Consider the following 21,051-nt stretch of genomic DNA (forward strand, 5'->3'; position numbering starts at 1 on the left):
AAAGGGTGCCCTTAATTAGGGGTGCTCAGGAAAGTGGGCACCATGGTTCCTGATGAAGCATGTCAAGAAGCTACTGGACCTCTGCCCTGGGAAGCCCTGCCCTTTCCCTACAGAAGTGATATTGTGATTTGCATAAGAGGCACGTGGTTGACTTACACAGTTGTCTGGTCAACCCAACAACCTATCAATTCTTCCCCTACTTGACTCTCCAGCATTTTGGGATCCATTTTCCCTATTAAAAAAAAAACAAAAAAACAGGTCACCTTGTTTCCACTATCCTCTAGAACCCTTCCTAAGTACTTAGTCCTCTGTTCAGGGGGAGCTCAATAAATACTATTACTACCTCTACCTTGTTCAAACCTATCTCTCTGCTTTGTGTAAGGAATCAGAGTTTTCTATTTGTCCAAACTGCCATCTACAGCAATTCTATGCAATTACTCTCCACCGACAATGTCATATCAGGCTAGATAGAACATTAAGAAGAACACTGGGTCCAAACTTGGCAATAAACCAATTCTCCATGCAACTGGTTCTGACAAAAGCACATACTGTTCAAGAGAAATAGAGACTCTGATTCAAAGCACATACTGTTCATGAGAAATAGAGAGTCTGATGCCAGATATTAAAGAGAATAAAATGATTCAAGTTTTTGAACAAGAATTGGACCTAAAACACTGTTGACTCCTATAGTGATATTGGCAATATATCCTGGGATAATGAAAGGGACAAATAAGTCAATAAGTAATCGATGAAATGGAAGAAGCTCTTCAGATTTCAAGGCTTTTTTCTTCATAATGAAACTATAGGTTGTGAATAGTACCCATTTAAAATTAAATCCTTTTTTTTACATTGAATCACATTTATTTAATCCTGGAATTTCCTTTCTTCCTAAGCTCTCCCGCTAAAATGTGGGCTGCCTTGGAATCAACTCTCTCCACATTTCCTCTCTTGTCGCCAAGACAATTGTCTCTTATTGTAGGTGGCACATTTATTAAACCAACATGCAAGGGCATTTGCAGTTTAATATGAATATGAATTGGAAAAGAACCAGCTGGAAACTTTCTGACCTCTCCGTGGTTTCATATCAAGACTCTGATTTAAGTTTGTATTCCATTCTCCACTTATTTATCTAAGTGGACAAACATGAAATTCAGATGTGAGAGTATCAAACATGTCTAAATCACTGAGCAAGGCATCTAGAGGGAAAATATCCTTATTGCAGTGAATATGATGGAATTCTACATCTGTGTGCCCAAGGGGAACTCAAATCTAGGTTGCCTGAGATTTGGGGATCTTGGTAGCCTCACTGGTCAATTTAACCCAGTCCATTCCTTTCATATGAGCCAATTAGCATTTTTCATTAAAAACCTTTAATCCACAGTATGAACTTCATCTGAGAAAAACATCCTCAACTCATTTCCCAGCAAGGCCACACCTTAAATCATGGTATGTGTTCAATGCTTACTATGTGTCATATACTGTTCAAAGAGCTGGGGTAGATAGAAACTAATCAGGTTGGACACAGTCCCTTTCCCACATGGAGTGCACAGTCTTAATCACCATTTTACAGATGAGGTAAATGAGGCACAAAGAAGCAATGTGGCTTGTCCAAGGTCACTCAACTAAGCCCCACTTTTCCTCATCTTCCACTCCTTTTTGGATCCCCCTGACTTGCTCCCTTTGCACTTCCACCCTCTTGCAGCCCCACAGCCTATATATATCTGTAATTTTATTTATTGTATTGATGTCTGTCTCCACCCCCCAGACTGTGAGCTCACTGTGGGCAGGGATTGTCATTGTTTATTGTTGTAGTGTACTTTCCCAAGCACTTAGTACAGTGCTCTGCACACAGTAGCACTTAATAATTATGACTGAATGAAGTGGCAGAGCCAGGATTAGAATCCAGGTTCTTCTGACTCCCAGACTCATGCCTATCCTAGTGGAGAGCCACTGGGAAGCTGTCAGCCTGGGGTGTATTCAACAGAACTGGGGACACTGTTTCCAAAGTAAGATGGTGGTAAAATAAGATATTGGAGAATAAATTCTTCTCCTTCGCAAGATATTACCTACCAACCTGGAAAATGGGGAGTAGGACTGTGAGCCCCATGTGGGATGACCTGATTACCCTATATCTTCTCCAATGCTTAGAACTATGCTCGCACATAGTAAGCACTTAACAAATACCGAAATGATAATAATAATAATACCAACCTGTGAGTGGGTGAAGGGATGAGGAAAGGAGACAGTTATTAAGAAAATGACATTAGTGTTTTCCACATAATAGAGAAGCCATGTGTCCTAGTGGATAGACCACAGGTCTGGGAGTCGGGAGGACCTGCATTCTAATCCCTGCTTCACCACTAGTCTGCTTGAGAAGAAGCGTGGCTCACTGGAAAGAGCACGGGCTTTGGAGTCAGAGGTCATGGGTTCGAACCCCGGCTCTACCACTTGTCAGCTGTGTGACTTTGGGCAAGTCACTTAACTTCTCGGTGCCTTAAAATGGGGATTAAGACTGTGAGCCCCACGTGGGACAACCTGATTCCCCTGTGTCTACCCCAGCGCTTAGAACAGTGCTCGGCACATAGTAAGCACTTAACAAATACCAACATTATTATTATTGCTGTGTGAGACCTTGGGCAAGTCGCTGAACTTCTTGGGCCTCAGTTACCTTATCTGAAAAATGGAGATTAAGACTGTGAACTCTATGTGGGACAGGGAGTCTGCATACTGATTAACTCAATCATACTGACTGAGTGCTTACTGTGTACAGAACACTGTATTAAACCCTTGGAATGCACAGTTCAGCATCTACCCCTAGCTCCGCACCGTGCATGGCACATAGTAAGCACTTAACAAATATCATAAAAAGGTTTTTTTCCCCTTTTTTGTAGACAGACTATGTCCTCTGATATTCAAAGCTGTTGATGAATTTTTATCCATGAATCCATGGTAGCTGACAAGACTAGTTCATGATAGACGATTGCATAGTGTTAGTAATGTTATGTATTAAGTGTTTGCTATTATCATTACAATGCAAACAGACTAGACTCAGACCATGTCCTGTAACCAGAGGTTGCCAAAATATTGGCTCCAGATGGACTGGCATTTTGTTACCATACGTTCTTGGTGTCACCATCATTTCTTTGTCTTGGGATCACATTCCTGTAGCCTTTAGTCTAAGATTTCCACCCCTATTTCTGACTGATGCTGCTGCTGCCTCCCAAGTATCCAGGATCAAAGTTTTATTTCACTGAGTCTTTAAAACAGTTTTTTCTGTCTTCTAGGTCTACTATTCCTTGCATGGCTATTCTCTCTCCTTCTCCCTCCTTTTTTCTCATTTTTTATCTCTTTCTCTCTCTCCTTAGAGTGAGAATTCCTTGAAGACGAGGGACTGTGTCTGAAAATCAACCATGCATTTGTTTCCGGCCTTTAGGATTAATTAATTTACACACAGTAAGCACTTAATAAATACAAGGACTATAATTCATTCATTCATTCATTCATTTCATTCAATAGTATTTATTGAGCGCTTACTATGTCCAGAGCACTGTACTAAGCGCTTGGAATGTACAATTTGGCAATCACTACTACTACTATTGAAGAAGGTGTTAACTAGTTTGCAAGGCTCAGTCCCTTTTTCTGCCCTAAGGGAATTGCCCCATTCAAGCCTAAACCTTCACAAGGATGGTACCAGAAATAACTGTGGTATTTGTTAACCTTTTACAACATGTCAAGCAGAGTTCTAAACTCTGGGGTAGATACAGATTAATCTGGTCAAATGCAATCCCTGTCCCACATGGAGTCTAAGTAGGAGGGAGAACAGATACTGAACCCCCGGGTGACAGATGAGGAAAATGAGGCACAGAGAATAATAATAATTATGTTATTTGTTAAGCACTTACTATGTACCAAACAGCGTTCTAAGCACTGGGGTGGAGACAAGGTAATCAGGCTGTCCTACATGGGGCTCACAGTCTTAAATCCTCAATTTAAAGATGGAGTAACTGAGGCACAGAGAAGCAAAGTGACTTGTCGCAGGTCTCATAGCAGTTAAGTGGAGCTAGGATTAGAACCCAGGTCCCCTGACTTCTAGGCCAGCAATCTTTCCTTTAGGTCATGTGCACCTTGAGGATGGAACCTCCTCATATGTGAAGACAATCAATTACTCAATTGCTATGCAGATTTTCTTCAGATTGGGAGCCCAGGACATTTACTGTGGGGGTGTTGGTATGTGTGAAAATTTTGGGCCTTGTTAAATTGCTCCTCCACCTTAGTTGAGTTTCATAGATTGTGCCTCCTTGCATTCACATTGTTTGGCCTCAACTGTGAGAGAGGTTCTGAAGGAACCTTGAGTATATCAATACTAATTGTATCATGAGTTAGCCTGAGGTATCACAACCTTGCTCTTATGCTTCACTAGATCTCTATTTCAGCTGCTAGAAAAATGGAGCAAAATTCAGACCTTCATAAAACATTGAAATGATAAATACTTCAGGAATATGCTGAGGGCATGCTCATCAAAACAGCTAGGACAATGGGGATTTAGAAAGTCACCTCTGGAAATTTATCAGTGATAGCCGATGATATTTTTGGCCGGTGCAACATACTGAGGTAAAAAATTCCACATTTATACCACTAGCTGGGAGAAGAAATATTTCTTTCTGGGGTTTTTTGAATCTAAAATCTTCAGGTTTCAATAGATGCCTTCACACTGGTGTGGTGAGATTTGTTGAATGTCTCTCTAGTATCAACCTGAATAACCAAACATTCTAATTTCTCCATTCTAATTTCTCAAGCATCTAACATTAAGGTAGAGATATTTGTGATAAGCTTCTACGTGGCTCAGTGGAAAAAGCACGGGCTTGGGAGTCAGAGGTCATGGGTTCATTCATTCATTCAATAGTATTTATTGAGCGCTTACTATGTGCAGAGCACTGTACTAAGCGCTTGGAATGTACAATTTGGCAACAGATAGAGACAATCCCTGTCCATTGACGGGTTTACAGTCTAATAGGGGGAAATCTGGTTTTAATCCCGGCTCCGCCGTTTGTCAGCTATGTGACTTTGGGCAAGTCACTTAACCTCTCTGTGCCTCAGTGACCTCAACTGTGAAATGGGGATTAAGACTGTGAGCTGCACGTGGAACAACCTGATCACCTTGTATCCTCCCCAGTGCTTGGAACAGTGCTTCACACATAGTAAGCACCTGACAAATGCCATCATCGTTATTATTATTATTAATGAGGAGCAGTATGACCTCATAGTAGTAGTATTCCTATTTACTAAGCACAAACTGTGTGCAGAGCATTGGGAGAGGACACACAGGTGGAAATTAGATGTGACCCCATACCTTGGGAGGTTTACAATCTAGTGGGAAGAGCACAAGCTTTAGACCCAAAGACTTAAATTCTCATTCCAGCTCCACCACATACCTGCTATGTGACCTTGGGGAAGTCATTTAATTCTGCCATGCTTCATTTACCTCATTTGTAAAATGGGGATAAAATGTCTGTTCTCCCAGTCTTACAGACTCTGAGCCCCACAAGGCACAGGGACTGTGACCAATCTGGTTATAGTGCATCAACCCCAGTGATTAGTACAGTACTTGGATGGGTATGGTAAGCACTCAACAAAAACCACAGTAATTATTATAAGAATTTATTCTGAATTGGCTTCTTTTACTAGTTCCCACAACAGTAATCTTCCCGATTTGATAGGAAACCCTAATAATTTTCCCCAAAGAGACTTTTTATAAGGTCTATGAAAATGGTTTAGAAGTTTGGTTCCTGAATCTCTCACACTGAAAAGATTATATCTGTTGTGGTAAATTACTTCCTGTAGTGGTCTCAGCACCGTAAATGCTCAATATTCTATTGACTGACTGGCAATTCTTTTCATTTGCCTGCCCAGTCTTGCTAGCATTGGAAAGTAGGATAATGCCCTGGTAGTTTCTTCAACTTATTTTCTGCAACTCATCAGTTGATGGTATTTATTTGGCTCTCCCTGTGAGCAGAGCACCATTGTCATCTCTCTCCCCTTCCTTCTTGAGGAAGGTGAAGTTGGTGACAGATTTGAAGTGTGGTGACAACTCCTAAGTATTCCTTATGCTGAGGAGATGAGCTCATATTAACTCTGTGGTGTAGGTCCTCACCTTGAAGGTAGATATCAATTAATCAATCATATTTATAGATTGCTTTCTGTGTGCAGAGCACTGTACTAAGAGTTGGGAGAGTACAATATAACCATACAGCAGGTGCATTGTACTTTCCTAAGCACTTAAATACAGTGTTCTGCACACAGTAAGCACTCAATAAATATGACTGACTGACAAACTGATGCATTCTCTGCCCTCAATGAGTAGACAAATATTAATATAAATAAATTACAGATATGTACATAAGTGCTGTGAGGTTGAAGGGGATGTGTGAATAAATGGAGCAAAGTAAGATGACATAGAAGAGAGTGGGAGAAAAGGAAAGGAGGGTTTAGCCAGGGAAGGTCTCTTGGAGGGGTTGTGCCTTCCATAAGGTTTTGAAGATGGGGAGAGCAATTGATTTCTGGATATGAAAAGGGAGGGTGTTCCAGACCAGAGGCAGACTGTGGGCTAGAGGTCGGAGGCAAGATAGACAAGATTGAGGTTTTCCATGATTTCCTTTTTTTTTTCATGTTTTCCAATCCTTCGCTTTATTTCACCTTCCTTAAGTGTCTGTCACTAACTTCCCTACCCACTCCTGTCCCCTCCTGCCACTTACTCTTAGATTGTGAATCCCTTGAGGACCAGGGACCCTTTGCAATTTTAATCACTACTTTTTTTCAGTGCTAAATACAATGCTTTGTACTTAAGGAATAATAATAATAATGATAGTAATAATAGAAATAATGATGGTGTTTGTTAAGCATTTAGTATGTGCTATAGTAATAGTCATATTTGTTAAATGCTTCCTAAGTGTCAAGTATTGTTCTAAGCACTGAGGAAGATGTAGGATGATCAGGTCAGACACAGTTCTTGTCCCACGTAGGCCTCATAATCTAAGAGTAAGAGCTGTACTAAGCACTGAGGTAGATACAAGATAATCGTGTCCCAAGTCGAGCTAAGTAGAAGTAGTCTAAGTAGACTAAGTAGAAGGGATATTAGACATTTAATCCCCACTTTGCAGATGAGGGAACTGAAGCAGGGAGGCTAAGTCAGTGGCCCAAGATCACACAGCAGACAAGGGGTGGAGCTGGGAATAGATCTCAGACTCAAACACTTTCCACTAGGCCACATTGCTCTCATAATATTATTATTACTACCACTTACCACAATTACTACTTTCATCACCTCCCAGCACTGAATATGGGAGTTACCTTCTCAAAGATTGGATCAAAGGTTGTAGCTTCACATTTTGGTTCATTTTCTTTGCTCCATTCTCACTGGTCAAAGTCATGTCTGAGATGAGGGTGTTTCTATCTATACTCTTCAGAGGTACTGTGGTAATGTGAATGGGGTAATGAAGCTTCTTTGTGTCAAAAACAGTTCTTAGTGTGGTGGTGGTGGTCAGCATAGCCCAAGACCTTCCCAATGTTGCCATATACAGCTCAGCTGTGTCTCTTAGCTTCATCTATAGATTCCACTGTAGGATTCTGTTTTGATCTTGAAGAGCTGCAAGGCTTTACTGATAACATTTAAATCTGAGTTGCCCCAATGAAACTCATCCTGATTACGTCTCCTTGCCACACCCAGTCACGATTCCTGTGTCTAGGAGAACATCTAATATTCTATTTCCCTCAGAAAATTACCCCTCAGGGGTGAGTTGATCGATTAGAACTGCTTGGGATCTTAACTTTGAGCTGCATTTATCATCATCATTACTGATAGCAGTAATAGTAATAGTAGTAACATTAACTTTTATTGATCACTTAAAATGTCCAGAGCATCGCAGTGCAGTAAGCATTAAGGTAATTACAAGAATTTCAATGAAGATGCATAAGGGACTCTTGAACTAAATGGGGAAGGACAGGAGCGCATAAAAGAAGAATATAAAACAGACACTATGAAAACAAGTTACCTTTCAGCAGTAAAACTATCAGTGACTAAAACTATGAAGGAGGCAGCCTTTAAGTATCTAACTGCCTGGCAAAAATCCCAGGTTAGAAAAAGAAGTAACATTCTCAAGCTACTGACATCTGGAAAAGCACATATGATTCCTATAGTGTCATAGTGTCAAGAAGCAGCATGGCTTAGCGGAAAGAGCACAGGCATGGGAGGCAGAGGTCGTGGGTTCTAATCCTGACTCTGCCCCTTGTCAGGTGTGAGACTTTGGGTAAGTCACTTAACTTCTCTTTGTCTCAGTTACCTCATCTGTAAAATGGGGATGACATCTGTTACCCCAGTGTGGGACAATCTGATTACCTTGTATCTACCCCAGTGTTTAAATCAGTGCTTGGCACATAGTAAGCACTCAAAAAATACCATTATTATTATCGTGCAGCCCCGGAGTCTTCTGCTCCTCTTCACCATGCATTGTTTGCTTTGCTAGCTCAAGTTTGGAGTATGTCAACCAATGGTTAATCTGCTCTTGACATCTCACATAGCTGCAGTGATCTGAACATCTTTTATGTTCCACTGACAGCCAGCATTATAATGCTATTCATGAGATGGTGAATCAGTCCATGATATTTTTCTCTTTTTTGGATGCACAAGGCAGTGCTGGTGATCATAAGGTTACAGTTGGAACATTTGCTGAGCAGTTGATAACTGCTATTTCCACTCTTCAACCCCTGGAGGTTAATTGATAATTAATTGATTAATGTGAACCAATTGCTTTTTTTCCATGTTTGGGTGCCACCAGAGCATGTAAAATATCCCAGGATGAACAGCTTGTCATAGTTCAGAGATGATGTTACCAGTCTATCCAGATATTTGCAGAATTTCCATTTCTCTTTGTTACTACTTGTTATTGTTGGGGCACAAGTAAATGCAATATTCTAGGAATAATAGCACTCATTCTTAATTGTTCATGGCATAGTGGAGAGAGCACGGACCTGAGAGTCAGAAGGTCATGGGTTCTAATTCCCACTCTCTTACTCATCTGCTGTGTGACCTTGGGCAGCTTGCTTAACTTCTCTGTGCCTCACTTCCCTCATATGTAAAATGAAGATTAAGACTGGGAGCCTCATATGGGACAGGGGTTGTGCTCAACCCGATTTGCTTGTATCTACCCCATGTTTAGTTCAGTGCCTGGCACATAGTAAGTACTTAACAAATACCACAATTATTCTTCTTATTATTAGGGTTCACTGCATTTTTCCAGTAAGTAAGACTATAATGATGTTCATTTTCCTAAAAAGCTAAGGGAACTCATTGTAAAGCATTAGGAACATTAAAAGTGTTTATCCCTATTGTAAAACATTAGGAACTTTAAATGTGTTTATCCCCATCATAAAACATTAGGAACTTTAAAAGTGTTTATCCTCATTTTCACCTGCAATCTTTTTTAGAAAGAGCATATTGAGTATTCTCACAGCCTGGTAAAGATTAAGAAAAGTTATGTGTTTAAGTGAGCAGTGCACCATAACGACTGTAAATGGCTTTTAAAATGGCCTTGAAGAATGAATCTTCAAGGCATCCCAGGCATTAGCTGTTCATTTGCTAATTAAGGGAATTAAGTCAGAGGGCATTCTGTTCAAAAACTTCAATGGTAGTTCTAAATGATCTTTTTGAAATGCTAACGGATGCTACATTTCTCATAAATGCCTTGTGGGCCTTAAAATACATTTCCATCACCAAACTAGTTTATTTCCATGAAAAATGAGCACAACAATTCTAGGAGGCATTGTCTTGAGACTTACCTGTGCTTCAGACCAAATCTGACCAGATTTGAAATGATATCTCCAAACCAAGCACTGAACTGGGCTTTCAGCTTTTGGTTTGCATAGCTTCTTTCAGTTTCTAAGTTTCATTTCTCACAAAAGAAGTGGTCAGGGAAGGAGTTTCTTTGAGACAGGGTCCACAGATTGACATTTTTTAATGGTAATTGTTAAGCGTTTACTATGTAATAATAATGATAATAATAATGATGGTATTTGTTAAGCGCTTACTATGTGCCAAGCATTGTTCTAAGCATTGGAGTAGATACAAGGTAAACAGGTTGTCCCACGTGGAGCTCACAGCCTTAATCCCTATTTTACAGATGAGGTAACTGAGGCACAGAGCTTGTCCAGGGTCAAACAGCAGACAATGGCAGAGTTGGGACTGTGGATCTCACTGCAGGCCTCACCTTTATAATATTGCCAAGATCTGTCCTCTCCTCTCCACCCAAACAGCTATCTTAGTGGTACAGGCTCTCATAATATCCTGGCTGGATTATTGTGTCAGCCTTCTCTCTGATCTCCCTTCCTCCTGTCTCTCCCCGCTCCAGTCTATTCTTCATTCCGCTGCCCGGCTCACCTTCCTGCAGAAACGCTCTGAGCCTGTCACTCCCCTTCTTAAAAACCTCCAGTGGTTGCTTATCAACCTCCGTACGAAACAAAAACTTCTCACTCTAGGCTTCAAGGCTCTCCATCACCTTGCCCTCTCCTACCTCTCCTCCCTTCTCTCTTTCTACTGCCCACCCCATAGGCTCCACTCTTCTGCCGCCCACCTCCTCACCGTGCCCTGTTCTCGCCTATCCCGCCATCGACCTCTGGCCCACGTCCTCCCGCAGTCCTGGAATGCCCTCCCTCCTCACCTCCACCAAACTAACTCTCTTCCCCTCTTCAAAGCTCTACTGAGAGCTCACCTCCTCCAAGAGGCCTTCCCAGACTGAGCTTCCTCTTTCCCCTCTGCTGCCTCTTTCATTCATTCATTCATTCATTCAATAGTATTTATTGAGCGCTTACTATGTGCAGAGCACTGTACTAAGCGCTTGGGATGAACAAGTTGGCAACCGATAGAGACAGTCCCTGCCGTTTGACGGGCTTACAGTCTAATCGGGGAAGATGGACAGACAAGAACAATGGCAATAAATAGAGTCAAGGGGAAGAACATCTCGTAAAAACAATGGCAACTAAATAGAATCAAGGCGATGTACAATTCATTAACAAAATAAATAGGGCAATGGAAATATATACAGTTGAGCGGACGAGTACAGTGTTGTGGGGATGGGAAGGGAGAGGTGGAGGAGCAGAGGGAAAAGGGGAAAAAGAGGGTTTAGCTGCGGAGAGGTAAAGGTGGGGGTGGCAGAGGGAGTAGAGGGAGAAGAGGAGCTCAATCTGGGAAGGCCTCTTGGAGGAGGTGAGTTTTAAGTAGGGTTTTGAAGAGGGGAAGACACCTCCCCTCAGCTAAGCCCCCTTTCCCCCCCTTTCCCTCTGCTCCTCCCCCTCTCCCTTCCCCTCCCCTCAGCACTTTGCTCGTCCGCTCATTTGTATACATTTTTATTACCCTATTTATTTTGTTAATAAGATGTACATCCTCTTGCTTCTATTTATTGCTATTGTTTTTGTCTGTCTGTCTCCCCCGATTAGACTGTAAGCCCATCAATGGGCAGGGATTGTCTCTATCTGTTACCAAATTGTACATTCCAAGTGCTTAGTACAGTGCTCTGCACATAGTAAGTGCTCAATAAATACTATTGAATGAATGAATGAAATGGGACTAGAATCCAGCTCCTCTAACTGCCAGGCTCATGCTCTTTCCTCTAGGCCACACGGAGAGAGACAACTCTGGCTGTGGATTTGGAACTCCGGGGAAAAGCACTAATACTGGAAAGCAAAACTTACATTAACTGAAATGCTGCACCAAAGAGGCAGAGAAAATTTGTCTCAGTTTAGAGAGACTGATTCTAACCCTTTGCACCTGCAACGCCTAATTCCAAGCCATTGAAAGCATGAATGAAGGTGATTTCAAATGTATTGAAGAGAGGAAGACAATGAAATCAGCCCTTTGCTCATTAACATTACACAGATTTGGCTCCAAAATGATCATGTTAACACAGAAAACATCAAATATGTTATAAACTGGTCCTGCAAGGGATATTCTGTTGAAGCTTTTCTACAGAAACATCAGGCTTGCATCTCCTCCTGCCTTCAGGGCATCTCTACTTGGATATCCTCCTGCCACCTCAAACACAACACATCCAAGGCAGAGCTCCTGAACTTAACTTCCTAACCCTGTCCTCTCCCGAACTTTCCTGTCACTGTAGAGGGCACAACCATCCTTTCCAACTCACAAGCCCTTAACCTTGGTGTCATCCTTGACTCAGCTCTCTCATTCACCCTACATATCCAATCTATCACCAAATGCTGTCCATCTTACCTTCACAACATCACCAAGGTCCGCCCTTTCCTCTCCATCCAAACCACTACCCTGTTAGTACATTCACTCATTCTATCCTGACTGGATTACTGCATCATCCTTCTTTCTCACCTCTCAACCTCCTGCCTCTCCCCACTTCAGTCCATACTTCACTCCGCTGCCCAGGTTATCTTTCTACAGAAATGCTCAGGGCATGTCTCCCTCCTCCTCAAAAGTCTCGAGTGGTTGCCTATCGACCTCCATATCAAACAAAAACTAGTCACTATTGGCTTTAAATCTCTCCATCACCTTGCCCCTTTCTACCTCACCTCCCTTCTCTCCTTATACTTTCCAGCCCCCACACTCCACTCCTCTGGTGCTAACCTTTTCACTGTGCCTTGATCTCGCCTGTCCCACCACCAACCCCTGGCCCACATCCTACCTCTAGCCTGCAATGTCCTCCCTCCTCAAATCTGCCAAACAATCATCCTTCCCCCCTTCAAAGCCTACTGAAGGCACACCTTCTCCAAGAAGCCTTCTTCTCTTCCCTTTTCCTCAGGTACCTGTTCCTTTCACATCACCTCAACTTGCTCCCTTTGCTCTCTGTCCCAAGGTGACCCTGGGGTACCGACCATCTCAAGGTCAAATACTATCTCGTGACCCTCTGAGCCAGCAGGAGGAACTTGGAAGTGAGGGTGGAATACCACCCCCCAACCAAAACTGCCAGATTGACAGACCAAGCTAGGAATACAGAAGGTGCCCCTCGGCCCTGTGCCAATCAAATTAGGAATGGAGGAGTGAGGAGGGCAGAGATTGGATAAACTGAGGCCGAAAGCTGGAATGGCCTAAGGGCACAGGTGATAAATACCTGCCGCCTCTAACCTTCTGGGTAGAGGAACGGGACGTGCAGCAGCCTGCTGCAGGTCGCCTCTGTCCAGAGCGTGAAAAGGCCGCTCTGCTTGCACCAGGTGAGGAGCCACAGGATGGGTGAGTGTCCCGTTCTGCTGAGAGCTCGTGGGGTTGGAAGCCAGATGCTTCACCATGGGTATGTAACTTTTAAATGGATTTGATGTCTAAGTGGGTGCCTCCCCAGTGGGACGTGAATATGGTGGGAGCTAGTCGCCTCACCAATTGCGAGTAGCACATAAGTAGATTTGATGCCTAAGTGGGTGCCTCCCAAATGGGACTTGAACAGGGTGGGAGCTAGCCGCCTTACCGAGTGCCAGTAACATATAAGTGGGTAACGCATAACTGGGTTTAGCACATAAGTGTATGTAACTCATAAGTGTATGTAACTCATTAGTGTTTAACACATAAGTGTATTTAACGCAAAGGTGGATTCCTCCTGGGTGGGGCGTGCACATAGTGGGAGCCAGGCCGCCTCATCACGTTGTGAGTAAATCATAAGTGGACTTGGATGTCTGGCCACATGCGAGTAACATACAAGTGTATTCTTCCCGTTAGAAAAGCTTTAACACCATATTTCTCCCAAAAGGGAAGGCCGATTTGTCGTGTCTAAATAACTAATTAATTCAATTCACCCCGCAGAATAAATTTTATACAAACTCAGATTTTCCATCCCCGGCCTCTCTCTCTCTCTCTCTCGCCGCGCCGATTCCGAAATAACTTGTCCTGGGTGACAGGTGACACTCTCCCCTCGTCCACTGCTCCACAGCACTTATGCATATATGTATATATCTATAATTCTATTTTTTTATACTGATGCCTGTTTACTTGTTTTGATGTCAGTTCCCCAACCCAACCTCCTCCCCCCACCCCCAGACAGTAAACCCACTGTAGGCAGGGATTGTCTCTATTGCTGTATTGTACTTTCCAAGCACTTAATACAGTCCTCTGCATACGTTAAGCACTCAGCAAATATAAATGAAATATGAATATGAATGAAAGAAAGATGGACATGTTGAAGTTTGACAGTACGTGTGTGGCAGGGGTTGGGCCTGGGGGCAGGGGTTTCTGTGTGTAGCTTTTGTGTGAGAAGTTAATAATAATAATAATATTGGTTATTAATAATAATAATAATAGTATTGGTTAAGTGCTTACTATGTGCCGAGCACTGTTCTAAGCGCTGGGGTAGATACAGGGTAATCAGGTTGTCCCACGTGAGGCTCACAGCTAATCCCCATTTTACAGATGGGGTCACTGAGGCACAGAGAAGTGAAGTAACTTGCCCACAGTCACACAGCTGACAAGTGGCAGAGCAGGGATTCGAACTCATGACCTCTGACTCCCAAGCCCGTGCTCTTTCCACTGAGCCACGCTGCTTCTCAGCGTGCTTCTCAGAAGTTGTGTGGTACAGTGGATAGAGCCCTGGCCTGGGAATCAGAAGATCATGGGTTCTAATCCAGACTCTGCCATTTGTCTGCTGTGTGACCTTGGGGAAGTCACTTCACTTTTCTGGGCCTCATTTACCACTTCTGTAAAATGGGGATTGAGACTGTGAGTCCCACATAGGACAGAGACTGTGTCCAACATGATTTGCTTGTATCTACCGCAGCGCTTGGCATATAGTAAGCGCTTAACGAATACCATAATTATTATTATGATTGTTAGCTGTCCTTTGTTGTCAAAGATACTACTGAGAGCCTATCCATGAGAGTGTGGCTAAGCAGTCTGATGCAGTGAGTGACGCTATTATCCTCTGTGTGCTCCTACAGAGAATTCCTTCCTGCAGATTTGTCCCATACTGGACCTGTCTCTGTTTTTGACTTGCCCCCCCACCCCCATATCCCAAACCTCATGAAGCCTTTGCTCAAAGAAGGCTATCCCACTTCTCATTGCTACCCACCATTCATTCATTCATTCATTCATTCATTCAATCAATTATCTTTATTGAGCACTTACTATGTGCAGAGCACTGTACTAAGCACTTGGGAGAGTACCGTACAACAATAAACAAACACATTCCCTTCCTACAAGGAGTTCACAGTTTATTTAGGGAGACAGACATGAATACAAATAAATAAAATTACAGCTATACACATAAGTGTTATGGAGCTGGGAGGGGGCAAGAGCAAAGGGAGCAAGTCAGGGTGATGCAGAAGGGAATGGGAGATGAGGAAAAGCAGGGCTAAGTCTGGGAAATCTTCTTGGAGAAGATATACCTTCAATAAGGCTTTCTAGGCAGGGAGGGTAATTTCCTGTAGACTTTGAGCGGGGAGGGCAATCCAGGCCAGAGGCAGAACTTAGGCTAAGGATTGAGGGGTGAGACAGGTAAGATCAAGGCACAGTGAGAAGATTAGCACTAGAGGAGTGAAGTATGCGGGCTGGGTTGTAGGAGGAGAGAATAGAGGTGAGGTGGGAGGGCACAAGGTGATGGACTGCTTTAAAGCCAATGGTGAGCCTGGTCTGTCTGCTGCAATGGTCTCCCAACCATCCACTGATATGCCACACTGTTTGCGACTAAGGTCTGCTGTCTAAATGGTTTAACCTGCCTTACCAGAATGGGAGATAAGGAGATAATTATGAGGAAAAATGCACAATGAGCAGCACACAGCTCACAATTGAGTATCTCAAAGAACTGCTAAGGTCCGTAGTTTGCTGAACTGGAAGTTTCCCATCTGGATTCGTTCATTCATTTCATTCAATCAGTCATATTTATTGAGCACTTACTGTGTGCAGAGCACTGTATTAAGTGCTTTGGAATGTATAATACAACAATATGAATCAGAGGTGTATTCTGATTCCAGATTCCCGAAACACCGTGGCCTAATGAAAAGATCACAGGTCTGGGAGTTAGGAGACATATGTTCTATTCTCAGCTCTGACCTTTACCTTCTGTGCAGTGTTCAGAGTCATTTAATTCTTCTATTTCAAATGCCTCATAATAATAATAATGATGGTATTTATTAAGAGTTTACGACGTGCCAAGCATTGTTCTAAGCTCTGGGGTAGATAAGGTAATCAGGTTGTCCCACGTGGGGCTCACAGTCTTAATCCTCATTTTACAAATGAAGTAACTGAGGCACAGAGAAGTTAAATGCCTTGCCCAAGGTCAGACAGGTGACAAGTGGCGGATCCGGGGTTAGAACCCATGACCTCTGACTCCCAAACCTGTGCTCTCTCCACTAAGCCACACTGCTTCTGTTCTCCCTCCTTATTAGTAGACTGTGGACCTCATGTGGGACAAGGACGGTGTCTGATCCAATTGCACTTTATCTACCAAAGTGCTTAGCATAGAGTAAGCATTTAGCAAATACTGCTGCTAGTGCTGAGCAGCAGCAACATGGAAAGAGTCGAGGGCAGAAACTCAAGTTTACTGTGTGAAAGAAAGCAATGATAAACCACTTTCAAATTTTTACTAGAAAATTCAAGGGATACACTACCAGAACGATGACAGATGGAGAGTGGGACATTCAGGGAAAGATGTGTTCATGGAGTCACTTTGGGTCAGAGACTACTTGACAGCATAAGACATCATCATTATTATTATTATTATTATCATATTCAAGCATAGCCACATAAAATAAGATGCTGGGACTTAACTGCCCGCCCAGTAACTCTTCACTCTGATGACAGAGGTGGGAAAACCATTTATGAAAGTAGTCTGAGAATCCTGATCAGTTTCTTGGAGCGATTACATTTGTTAATTGGCTGGTAGGACCCAGGTCAATTGATGGAGTCTGAGGAAACTGTGGTTTAATGATGTCTCCTGAACTTATCTTGAACCCAACTACAAAGAGCATATTTACTTCGCTGTATTTTGTATCCAGGTAAAACAGGAGTAATTGTAATTTTCAATAGCCTATCCAGAAAATGGCTAGGACCTTGTCATACATTTAAAAAGTTTCCCATCTCCTGCTTTGTCACCTTTCTTCTTCAATATGCTGAATGTAATGCAGTGAATGCTATGTACAGAGCAAGGGCTCAATAAATACCACGGATAGACTGATGTTTTTATTCTTCTTTCTCTGAGAAAACCTGTCATTTTGTAAAAATCCCTGTACTTAGTACAATGCCTGGCACATAGTAAGTGCTGAACAAATACCACTAAAAAAATAAAAATCATAAGCCTACTTTCTAAGGTCAAAACCTTGTATAGGAGAAGTGGCATGACCTAGAGGAAAGAGAACAGGCCTTGGGGTCAGCAGATCTAGGTTCCATTCCCAGATCTGCCATTCCCCTGCTGTGTGACCTTGAGCAAGTCATTTACTTTCTCAGTGCCTCAGTTTGTTCACCCTCCTACTTAGACTGTGACCCCCAACATGGAACAGTGCTTGGCACATAATAAGTGCTTAACAAATTGTGTTACATTATGGAGCACTGCATTTGCTGGAGAATGTGTAATCCTGATACTCTACTATGAATTGATCCACAGATATCTCTTTGTGTTGACCAACCTTGATCAACAATCACTATCAACTTTATCCCTCTTGGAACAGAATGCTCCTCAGACCAGTGCTTGAGCACCAGTGATATCTGTGCTTGCATTTCCTTATAAATCAGATGTTTGGAGAGTTACCTTGTGCAATTGTTTTCTGCTCTGCCTTGGAAGGCATGGCTATCTGGAGGTTATCCAAGATCAGAGCCCACAAACTCCTTCAAAAGAAAACTATGTCAGTGGCCTAGAAACTCGAGGTTTCTCATTTGAGGACTGGTAAAAGCTTTGAGGGTATGAAAATCTGCCCTAAACCTGTGATTCACTTTCAAGATTTAATCCCAGGTTCAAAATTATTTTTGAAAGTTACATTTCTGCTTTATCTGAACATTGGCTGTTTTTTGAAGGAGGAATGTCAATTCCAATATTTCCACAAAATCCATTAGCTGTTTCAGGAATCTTCTAGCTAATGTTCCTCTCTTCTCTCCCAAACTGAAGATTAAGATAAAATGCACATGCACACACACACACACACACACACACACAAAACACCCCTATAAATACTTTTCTTGGCAATGTTTCCCAACAGCTCATGCTAAAAATTTAATAAGAGCTACCTCTTTTTCCCACGTTATAACTATGGAAATTCGGAAGAACACTGAAATGAGTCAAAGCAGCATGGCTCAGGGAAATGCCCTAGGTTGGGCCAATTTGGGAGGATTCAGGGAGACAGCTCCAAAAATGACATCCGAGTAATGTCATCCAGTTATGCTGCATGATGGTATAATGCTTGTGAAATGACTTGCAGCTTAGGAAGTGGTTTAGTTGAGTGCAGATTCTGGCCACCCAGTCCTCATGTGCCCCTTCATAGAGCCAGGGGAACTTGAAGACTCCATCTTCTCTCTTTTTTTAAGGTATCTATTAAGCACTTACTATGTTCCAGGCACTGTACTTACTAAGCATTGGGATGGATGCAAGCTAATCAGGATGGACCCAATCCATGCCCGATATGGGGCTTACAGTCTTAATCCCCATGTACAGGTAAAAGAGGCTCAGAGAAGTTAAGTGATTTGCCCAAGGTAAAACAGCAGACAAGTGGAGCAAGAACTAGAACTCACATCCTTCTGACTGGTACTCTAAACTCCTCCATTACTGATCCCCTGAAAGAATGATATTGTAGATCCATGTCAATTTCAAGGGAATTGGAAGTGTCTGAAGACCATCAGGGAAACAAGAAATGGACTGGGTCGGAGAAGAGAAGTTGTTGGCAGGTCAGGCGATACCTTGGTTTAGCAGACACAGAGTTTGTCAATTCAGTCCAAACCACTATTTGAACTAATGTTCAAGACAAAGTTAGAGAGGCTAGGCCAAGAAGTACCATTTCTTTCCAGATGAACAAAATGGTGACTCCTGGGAAAGCAATTATTTCTTTGTTTATTCCCAGTGAATAAAACAAGGGCTTGGAAGTCAGATAGACTTGGGTTTTAATCCCGTTTCCACCACTGGTCTGCTATGTGACCTGGACAAGTCACTTAACTTATTTGTGCCTGTTTCTTCATCTGTAAAACGGGGATTAAGACTGTGAGTCCCATGTGTGACATGCACTATGTCCAACATGAGTAACTCATATCTACCCCAGTGCTCAGAACAGTGCCTGCCGCAGAGTGAGCCTTTAACAAATACCATATTAAAGTGCTTACTAATAATAATAGTAATATAGTATTTGTTAAGCACTTACTATGTGCCAGGCACTGTACTAAGAGCTGGGGTAGATACAAGCTAATCAGGTTGGACACAGTCCATATCCCACATGGGGCTCCCAATATTAATCATTGTTTTGCAGATGTGGTCACTGAGGCGCAAAAAAGTTAAGTGGCTTGCCCAAGACCACAAAGCAGACAAGCAGTGAAGCCAGAATTGGAACCCAGGTCCTTGTCACTGAGGCGCAAAAAAGTTAAGTGACTTGCCCAAGACCACACAGCAGGCAAGCGGCGAAGCCAGAATTAGAACCCAGGTCCTTCTGTCTCCCAAATCCATGCTCTGACCATTAGTCCATGCTGCTTCTTTTGTTTCCTGTTGATTTTCAACAGGGACTCCAATTCAGCGACACTTACTACATCCCTGGCTACACTTCATCACCTGGCCCCTAGCACCCATGAAAGAAGGTCTGAGGTCCTAATCCCCGGCTTCACCATTTGTCTGCTGTGTGACCTTGGGCAGGTTACTCAGCTTCTCTGTGCCTCAGTTACCTCATCTGCAAAATGAGGATGAAGACTGTGAGACCTATTTGGGACACAGACTGTGTTCAACTTGATTTGCTTGTGTCTTATACCTCAGTGCTTAGTACTGTGCCTGGTATATAGTAAGCACTTAAATACCATTAAAAAATGAGGTTTCCATAATCAGCTAAGGCCACTCTGTTGCTTCAGACACATTGAAAGGCAGAAATGCCAAGTGTGAGCAAACAAGGCATTTCACAGTTCCACCCCACCACTCCCCAATCTAGACTGTAAGGTCCTTGGGGGTAGAGAGCATGTCTATCAACAACATAGAATTTTACTGTCCCAAATCTAATTACAGTGCTCTGCACACAGTAAGAGGTCAATACCAAATACCATTAATGATTGATTGATCCTTGGGAGGGCATCAAAATGTCCTAAAATGACCATAAGAAGGTCCATCTTCTTGATTAGAACCCGAGGATGGTTAAGGTTGATGGGAGCAGGAAGGGACTGACAGGTGAAAGCAGGCAGGGGTGCTTGGTGAATAGGAAATTACTGGAGAGACAGGGCAAAGCAGGGCGGGGTGTCACAGGAGAGGGGGATTATATATGACTAACTTGAAAATTGCAGTGTCTCAGAATCGCAGGGTATTTGAAAGTGCAGACTTTGAGCGCAGTCCTGCAAAAAAGTTGGATGGTTACAAATGCTGGATTACAAACATTAGAGATTTAAATTTGCCATTAAGTACTGAATCAACCAACCCAGAGATCAATCAGTAGCTTTGATTGAGACCCTACTACGTGCAGGGAATGTGGAAAAATACAAGAATTAGAATCATAATTACTATTATGAATTTTTTAGTGCTTATGTGTCAAGCACTGTTGCAAGCACCGGGGTAAATACAAAGTAATCTAGTCAGACATGGTCCTAGTCCCACATGGGGCTCACAGTCTAAATAGGAGAGAGAACAGGTATTAAAATCTTATTTTATAGATGAAGAAACTGAAGCATAGAGAAATCAAGTGACTTCCCCAAGGTCACACAGCAGATCAGTGGAGGAGCTGGGATAGAACCCAGGTACTCTGCCTTCCAGGCCTGAGCTCCTTTCACTAGGCCACTATGCTTTTCAGCCTCTTCTCTGTTTAGGTACTGAATCCAAGAAGTTGGATGACCATTCCATTTGCCTATGACTAAGCCTCACTTTGGTGAGTGAAATACTGAATTTCTGTAATTATAGACAT

The sequence above is a fragment of the Ornithorhynchus anatinus genome, chromosome 5 (assembly GCF_004115215.2).
Source record: "Ornithorhynchus anatinus isolate Pmale09 chromosome 5, mOrnAna1.pri.v4, whole genome shotgun sequence".
In the NCBI taxonomy this organism is placed as follows: Eukaryota; Metazoa; Chordata; class Mammalia; order Monotremata; family Ornithorhynchidae; genus Ornithorhynchus; species Ornithorhynchus anatinus.